Below are 7,898 nucleotides of genomic sequence, written 5' to 3'. Positions count from 1 at the left end.
CCCTCACGGTACTTGTTCGCTATCGGTCTCGTGGTAATATTTAGCCTTAGATGGAGTTTACCACCCACTTAGAGCTGCACTCTCAAGCAACCCGACTCTAAGGAAAGATTCACCTATCATCAATAATAATCACTACGGGCCTGGCACCCTCTATGGGTATATGGCCCCATTCAAGATGGACTTGGATGTATTATATAACAATAGGTTTATATTGAATCTTCCTAAACACTACATTCCCCAAGTGTCTGTTTATCAGCCACGGGGTTCAGTGCTGGGCTTATCCCTGTTCGCTCGCCGCTACTAAGGGAATCCTAGTTAGTTTCTTTTCCTCCGCTTAATAATATGCTTAAATTCAGCGGGTAATCTCACCTACTCTGAGGTCGTAAAAGTTTTTAGAAGTATTAAAACAAAAATTTTTTTTATATATTATGTTTTTGTTATATTTTATAAGTAAACAATTTTCTTAATTATTCATACTCAAATTTTTTTAATATTATTATATAATATTATTTTTATATTTATCTAAAGAGAAGAAAATAAAAAATAAATAATTATATATATTAATTTTTTTCGAGTATATTGAAAATTTTATTACAAATAAAATATTCCATAACAAAATATTAATATATAATATTTTTGTTTATTCTTCTTTATTTAATATTTTAAAAATATATTATTAATATCATTTATTATTAATATTATTATTAACATAAAGTTTTATAATATTATATATAAATGATAAAAAATAATATTGATATATTAATTTAAAAATGTCGACAAATAATAAAAAATATATAAATTTTAAATGCTATTAAAAACATTTTATATTTATTTTTTTCTTATATTTGGCGTAAAACATTCATATATAAATAATTTTACATTTCTTTTATAAAAATTTTATTTATCAATTTAATTAAATATGAAAAAATAAATTTTCTTTTTTAATTATTGATAAATTTCTTTTTCATAAAAAAAATTTTATGTAAAATAATCTTTTATTATATTAATATAATGTATACGACCCTCAGCCAGATGTGGTCCGGGAACAGTATCCAAGGACCGCAATGTGCGTTCGAAATGTCAATGTTCATGTGTCCTGCAGTTCACAAGTTGACGCGCAATTAGCTGCGTTCTTCATCGACCCACGAGCCAAGTGATCCACCGTCCAGGGTAATCTTTTTAAATTTTAAATGTAAGTATTATTATTAATAATAATCTTTATTTTTAATATAAAAAATAAAATTATTAATTTATATATCTTTATAAATTCTTTTAAAATAAAAAAATTTTTCTAGAATATAAATTATATATTTTATTTTAAATATATATATATATAAATTAAAGATATTATGGTATTAATAAATATATACATAACATTTTTGATATTTTTGTTAGTGCTAGCTAGATATAATAATTAATATTTGGTATATTTTATAGAAATGTATTTATTTTTTTTTTATAAATTATTTTCTACATAAAAATATATATAATATTAATATGGTACAAAACAAATGGGTTTGTTTTTTAACATAATAACTTTTAATAAAAAAAAAGAAATATCAAGACAAAACATAAAGAAATTTAAATTTGAAATAAATTTTATTCTTTAAAAAAATTTTATCTTGTGTTTTCTTTATTTTTATTATATAACATAGAAAAATAAAAATATAGATTATATCAATTATAATCTTATTTTATTTTTCTTAATAGAGATTATATACATATAAACAAATAATTTCAATATATTCTATTTTTAATTTCACTTTTTTATAAGAGAAATTATTTATAGATTTTATTAATAATTATTGTTTAATAATAATAATAATATTGAATATAAAAATATTTTATATGTAACAAATATATTATTAATATTTATATAATATTCTCTATATTATATGTATAGATATATTATGTGTATAAAAAAAGTTTGGCGTATTACTTTAATATGATATCATAACCAAAATAAATCTCTTTTAACACATAATTACTATTATATATTTTGAGAAAATTACATATTAATATGTTATTTTGTTAAAAAAAATATTTCTTATCAATAATATTTTTATTTTTTGGAATATTTAAAAACAATACAAAAAATATAAATAAATATATTTTATATATATCGTTAATGATCCTTCCGCAGGTTCACCTACGGAAACCTTGTTACGACTTTTACTTCCTCTAAATGATCAAGTTTGGTCATCTTCCCAGCAACATCGGCAATATCAGAAATATTGCCGCGTACCAGTCCGAAGACCTCACTAAATCATTCAATCGGTAGTAGCGACGGGCGGTGTGTACAAAGGGCAGGGACGTAATCAACGCGAGCTTATGACTCGCGCTTACTGGGAATTCCTCGTTCATGGGGAACAATTGCAAGCCCCAATCCCTAGCACGAAGGAGGTTCAGCGGGTTACCCGGACCTTTCGGCCTGGGAGGACACGCTGATTCCTTCAGTGTAGCGCGCGTGCGGCCCAGAACATCTAAGGGCATCACAGACCTGTTATTGCTCAATCTCGTGCGGCTAGAATGCCGCCTGTCCCTCTAAGAAGAATTATTTGTACGCCGGCAGTAAAAACCACATCAAAAAACTGCGTACCCATACACCATAACATATGCAACATAAAGCACAATATATACAAAATATAATCTTGATCGTTAAATCTCAAAAATACATGCATATATAAATACAATACATAACACACATGAAAATGAATGAAATGGGAAACAAACAGCCGATGGGCCTTGAGATGCCGGTAAAGTACGTCTATTTAGCAGGCTAGAGTCTCGTTCGTTATCGGAATTAACCAGACAAATCGCTCCACCAACTAAGAACGGCCATGCACCACCACCCACCGAATCAAGAAAGAGCTCTCAATCTGTCAATCCTTCCGGTGTCCGGGCCTGGTGAGGTTTCCCGTGTTGAGTCAAATTAAGCCGCAGGCTCCACTCCTGGTGGTGCCCTTCCGTCAATTCCTTTAAGTTTCAGCTTTGCAACCATACTTCCCCCGGAACCCAAAAGCTTTGGTTTCCCGGAAGCTGCCCGCCGAGTCATCGGAGGAACTTCGGCGGATCGCTAGCTGGCATCGTTTATGGTTAGAACTAGGGCGGTATCTGATCGCCTTCGAACCTCTAACTTTCGTTCTTGATCAATCAAAACATTTTTGGCAAATGCTTTCGCTTCTGTCCGTCTTGCGACGATCCAAGAATTTCACCTCTAACGTCGCAATACGAATGCCCCCATCTGTCCGTATTAATCATTACCTCGGAGTTCCGAAAACCAACAAAATAGAACCGAGGTCCTATTCCATTATTCCATGCACACAATATTCAGGCAAAATTTGAGCCTGCCTTAAGCACTCTAATTTGTTCAAAGTAAACGTACCGGCCCACCTCGACACTCAATTAAGAGCACCGCGACGGGATTGCAATTGGGGGCTGCCACCGCTCTTAACGGTTAAACACTTACGACAAATTACATAATAAAAATATATATAATGCATTAAATAAATAATAACACTAAAATATACTTTATACATAATCTGTACCACCCACCGGTAGGACGTCCCACATAACATGCTAGTTAAACAATGCGAGCATTGAACCAACAGTGTAGGACACAGATTCGACTACGAGCTTTTTAACCGCAACAACTTTAATATACGCTATTGGAGCTGGAATTACCGCGGCTGCTGGCACCAGACTTGCCCTCCAATGGATCCTCGTTAAAGGATTTAAAGTGTACTCATTCCGATTACGGGGCCTCGGATGAGTCCCGTATCGTTATTTTTCGTCACTACCTCCCCGTGCCGGGAGTGGGTAATTTGCGCGCCTGCTGCCTTCCTTGGATGTGGTAGCCGTTTCTCAGGCTCCCTCTCCGGAATCGAACCCTGATTCCCCGTTACCCGTTACAACCATGGTAGGCGCAGAACCTACCATCGACAGTTGATAAGGCAGACATTTGAAAGATGCGTCGCCGGTACGAGACCGTGCGATCAGCTTAAAGTTATTCAGAGTCACCAAATTAAACGATGCAAATTAAAATTTACACCGATTGGTTTTGATCTAATAAAAGCATTCCTTCCATCTCTGGTCGGAACTCTGTTTGCATGTATTAGCTCTAGAATTACCACAGTTATCCAAGTAAATGTGGGTACGATCTAAGGAACCATAACTGATATAATGAGCCTTTCGCGGTTTCACCTTAATTTGGCTTGTACTGAGACATGCATGGCTTAATCTTTGAGACAAGCATATGACTACTGGCAGGATCAACCAGGGAACTATTTGTATTTATAATATTAAATATATAATAATATACATGATATTTTTGTTTTCTTATTATAAGAAAAAAAATTTTCATACAATAATTATTAATATATAATAATATTATTACAATTTCATTTTAAATATCAGATGGTCTCACCCATTACTGATATAAATTTTTTTTTTTTTATATCTCTATTGTTTTAAAATTAATAGAAAAAACATATGAGATATATATATTATTATTAATTTTTTTTTTTTTCAAATATATATTTTATTATGTCATTTATATAATTTTTTTGCTTTTACAAAAAGAAATATATAACATGTTATTCATAATAAATATTATTGAATAAAAAAAAAAAAAAATAATTATGATTTTTGTCAGACCATCACCAAATGGGTCTTAAAATATTTCAAACATTTTCTCATACTCGTCGCTAGATTGAAAGCGTCATTTATTTTTTAATTTTATTTAAAAAGTTAATTTTAAATAAAAAACGTTATAATAACACTTAATATTCTCGCTTGGTATGAGGTGAGTCAATGTAATATTATTTATAAAAATAATTTTTATATAAATATTGTGTGCTCATATGGGAGTGTAAAGTTTAAAACTTATAACCCATGAACTTGCTTTGACAAAAAAATTTATATGTTATTCTATTTATAATCAATAATTTAATAAAAAAAAATTTTTTTTTAAATATTGATATAAAAAGATATACATATAGAGGTTTTTTTACAAAATTCTCATTAATTTTTTTACAAAAATAATAATACAATATTTAATATCAAAATAATCCAAACTGATTACCATCCAGACTATTATCAATATATATAAGATTGTATTATTATTCATTTCAATACATATTTATTAAAACTGAGATAAAATTTCATATATTAATAAATATGCATGTGTAAAAAAAAAAATTTTTATATAATAATTGAAAATGTTTTTGCTATTATTTTGTATACATACATTAAATAATTGATAACAATTTAATACAATGTACACCTAAAAAATAATAACAGCATATACATATTCGAAACATTACTAGCAAAAAAACCAAAATACAATATTAAATATCAAAATAAACCAAACTGATTACCATCCAGAATATTTTGAGTATATATATATATAATTTTGTATATTTTGCGTTCATGTTAATAAAATATATAAATGATACATATTTGAAAAGTGTTATTCTTCTTTCTGTTTTTTCGTAATATCATGGTGTCCATAGACATGCAAAAGCGTCATACCAAGCCATATACATACCTACACCACCTTTGTTGAATGATACACGAACAGTATGAAAATTAAACAACATATTCAATATCATTTTATATTATACTAAAATAAATGTTATTCTATTAAGAAAGTGTATATTTTTAAATTTGGCATTCATTACATAGTCAAAATACAATAATAATATAGATGATACATATACGATAATTGTTATTTTTCTTTCTGTTTTTTCGTGATATCATGGTGTCCATAGAATTGCAACGACGTCATACCAAGCCATATACAACTCTACACCACCTTTGTTGAATGATACACTTAGAGTATGAAAAATAAACAAATTATACTATATCATACTATATCATATATGTAAGACTGTTGAACATAATACCACAAAATACACTATTTCATATAGATATACATTCATTCTTGTCAACATAAAAGTACGTTATAAATGATACATATACAATAAGTTTTATTCCTCTTTCTGTTATTCCGTAATATCATAGTGTCCATAGAATTGCAACGACGTCATACCAAGCCATATACAACTCTACACCACCTTTGTTGAATGATACACGGACAGTATGAAAAATAAACAACCTATTCTATACCATTTAATATCATACTAAAACATGAAACAAATGTTATTCTATTAAAAAGTGTATTATTTTATTATATTTAGTATTCATTACACAGTCAACATACATAAATGATACATATACGATAAGTGTTATTCCTCTATCTGTGCATCCGTAATATCATAGTGTCCATAGAATTGCAACAACGTCATACCAAGCCATATACAACTCTACACCACCTTTGTTGAATGATACACGGACAGTATGAAAAATAAACAACTTATACTATACCATACTATATCATATGTGTGAGACTGCTGAACGTAATACCACTAATACACTGTTATACATAGATATACATTCATCTCATTAACTTACACGCACTATCCATCATATATATTAAAGACATTACACCCGGTGCTTCAAACTCAAAATATGATAATGTTTAAAATGGCTTTAAACATCATAAACTTTACAGAATAATCAAAATTTAAAGAAAAAAATTTTAAAAAAAAAATTTTTTTCAGCTAAAAATTTTTATTTTGGGACCAAAAAAATTTTTTTTTGCTTTTATCATATTTTATTAAATGAAATTTATGCATTATAATAAATTATTCAATAAACATTAATAATTATAATAAATTATTAAAAAATTTTTGGAATTAATGCAAATTTTTAGAAAAAAATGTATATTTTTTTTTTATATACAAATCGTACATGTTATATTGCGACAGGGTACCGGTATAATACATGTGATACATATGTAGATTTTCGAAAAAATTTTTATCCTTTTAAATGGTCCTAAATACTATATAAAGGTAAAATATATAGAATTTTTCGGGATTCATTAAAAAATTTTAGGGAAAAAATTTCATTTTATTTTATATACAAATCGTACATGTTATATTGCGACAGGGTACCGGTATAATACATGTGATACATATGTAGATTTTCGAAAAAATTTTATCCTTTTAAATAGTCCTAAATACTATATAAAGGTGAAATATATAGAATTTTTCGGGATTCATTAAAAAATTTTAGGGAAAAAATTTCATTTTATTTTATATACAAATCGTACATGTTATATTGCGACAGGGTACCGGTATAATACATGTGATACATATGTAGATTTTCGAAAAAAATTTTATCCTTTTAAATAGTCCTAAATACTATATAAAGGTAAAATATATAGAATTTTTCGGGATTCATTAAAAAATTTTAGGGAAAAAATTTCATTTTATTTTATATACAAATCGTACATGTTATATTGCGACAGGGTACCGGTATAATACATGTGATACATATGTAGATTTTCGAAAAAAATTTTATCCTTTTAAATAGTCCTAAATACTATATAAAGGTAAAATATATAGAATTTTTCGGGATTCATTAAAAAATTTTAGGGAAAAAATTTCATTTTATTTTATATACAAATCGTACATGTTATATTGCGACAGGGTACCGGTATATATACATGTGATACATATGTAGATTTTCTAAAAAATTTTTATCCATTTAAATGCTTCTAAATACTGTATAATGCAAATATATATAATAATTTACAGAATTAATACAAAATTTTTATTGTACAAATTCACATTAATAGTTAATTGGTTAAAAAAAAATTTCAATACACAATGGGAATCAGGCTATTTTATTGGAACTTATTTATAATTAATTCATAATATATTTTTCTATATAAATTGATTAATTGATTTTACATTCACCGTGTAAACGTATACACCATTCAAGTAACATAAAAAAAAAAAAAAAAAAAAAAATTATTATTATATTCTAGTAAT

General features: G+C 27.7%; 2 non-coding genes across 2 annotated transcripts; both read right to left on the bottom strand.

Annotated features, from left to right (window-relative positions):
• Nucleotides 1-1,018: 1,018 nt before the first annotated feature.
• Nucleotides 1,019-1,173, bottom strand: LOC123303899. The gene has a single exon (XR_006535971.1). It is a non-coding gene; the product is annotated as a 5.8S ribosomal RNA (ribosomal RNA).
• Nucleotides 1,174-2,126: 953 nt separating this feature from the next.
• LOC123303900 lies at nucleotides 2,127-4,282 on the bottom strand. Its single transcript, XR_006535972.1, has one exon. It is a non-coding gene; the product is annotated as a small subunit ribosomal RNA (ribosomal RNA).
• Nucleotides 4,283-7,898: the final 3,616 nt, after the last annotated feature.

Source organism: Chrysoperla carnea, assembly GCF_905475395.1.
Source record: "Chrysoperla carnea chromosome X unlocalized genomic scaffold, inChrCarn1.1 SUPER_X_unloc_156, whole genome shotgun sequence".
Classification (NCBI taxonomy): domain Eukaryota; kingdom Metazoa; phylum Arthropoda; class Insecta; order Neuroptera; family Chrysopidae; genus Chrysoperla; species Chrysoperla carnea.
The sequence above is the reverse complement of the archived record's forward strand: the minus strand, read 5'-3'. Positions and strand labels throughout refer to the sequence as shown.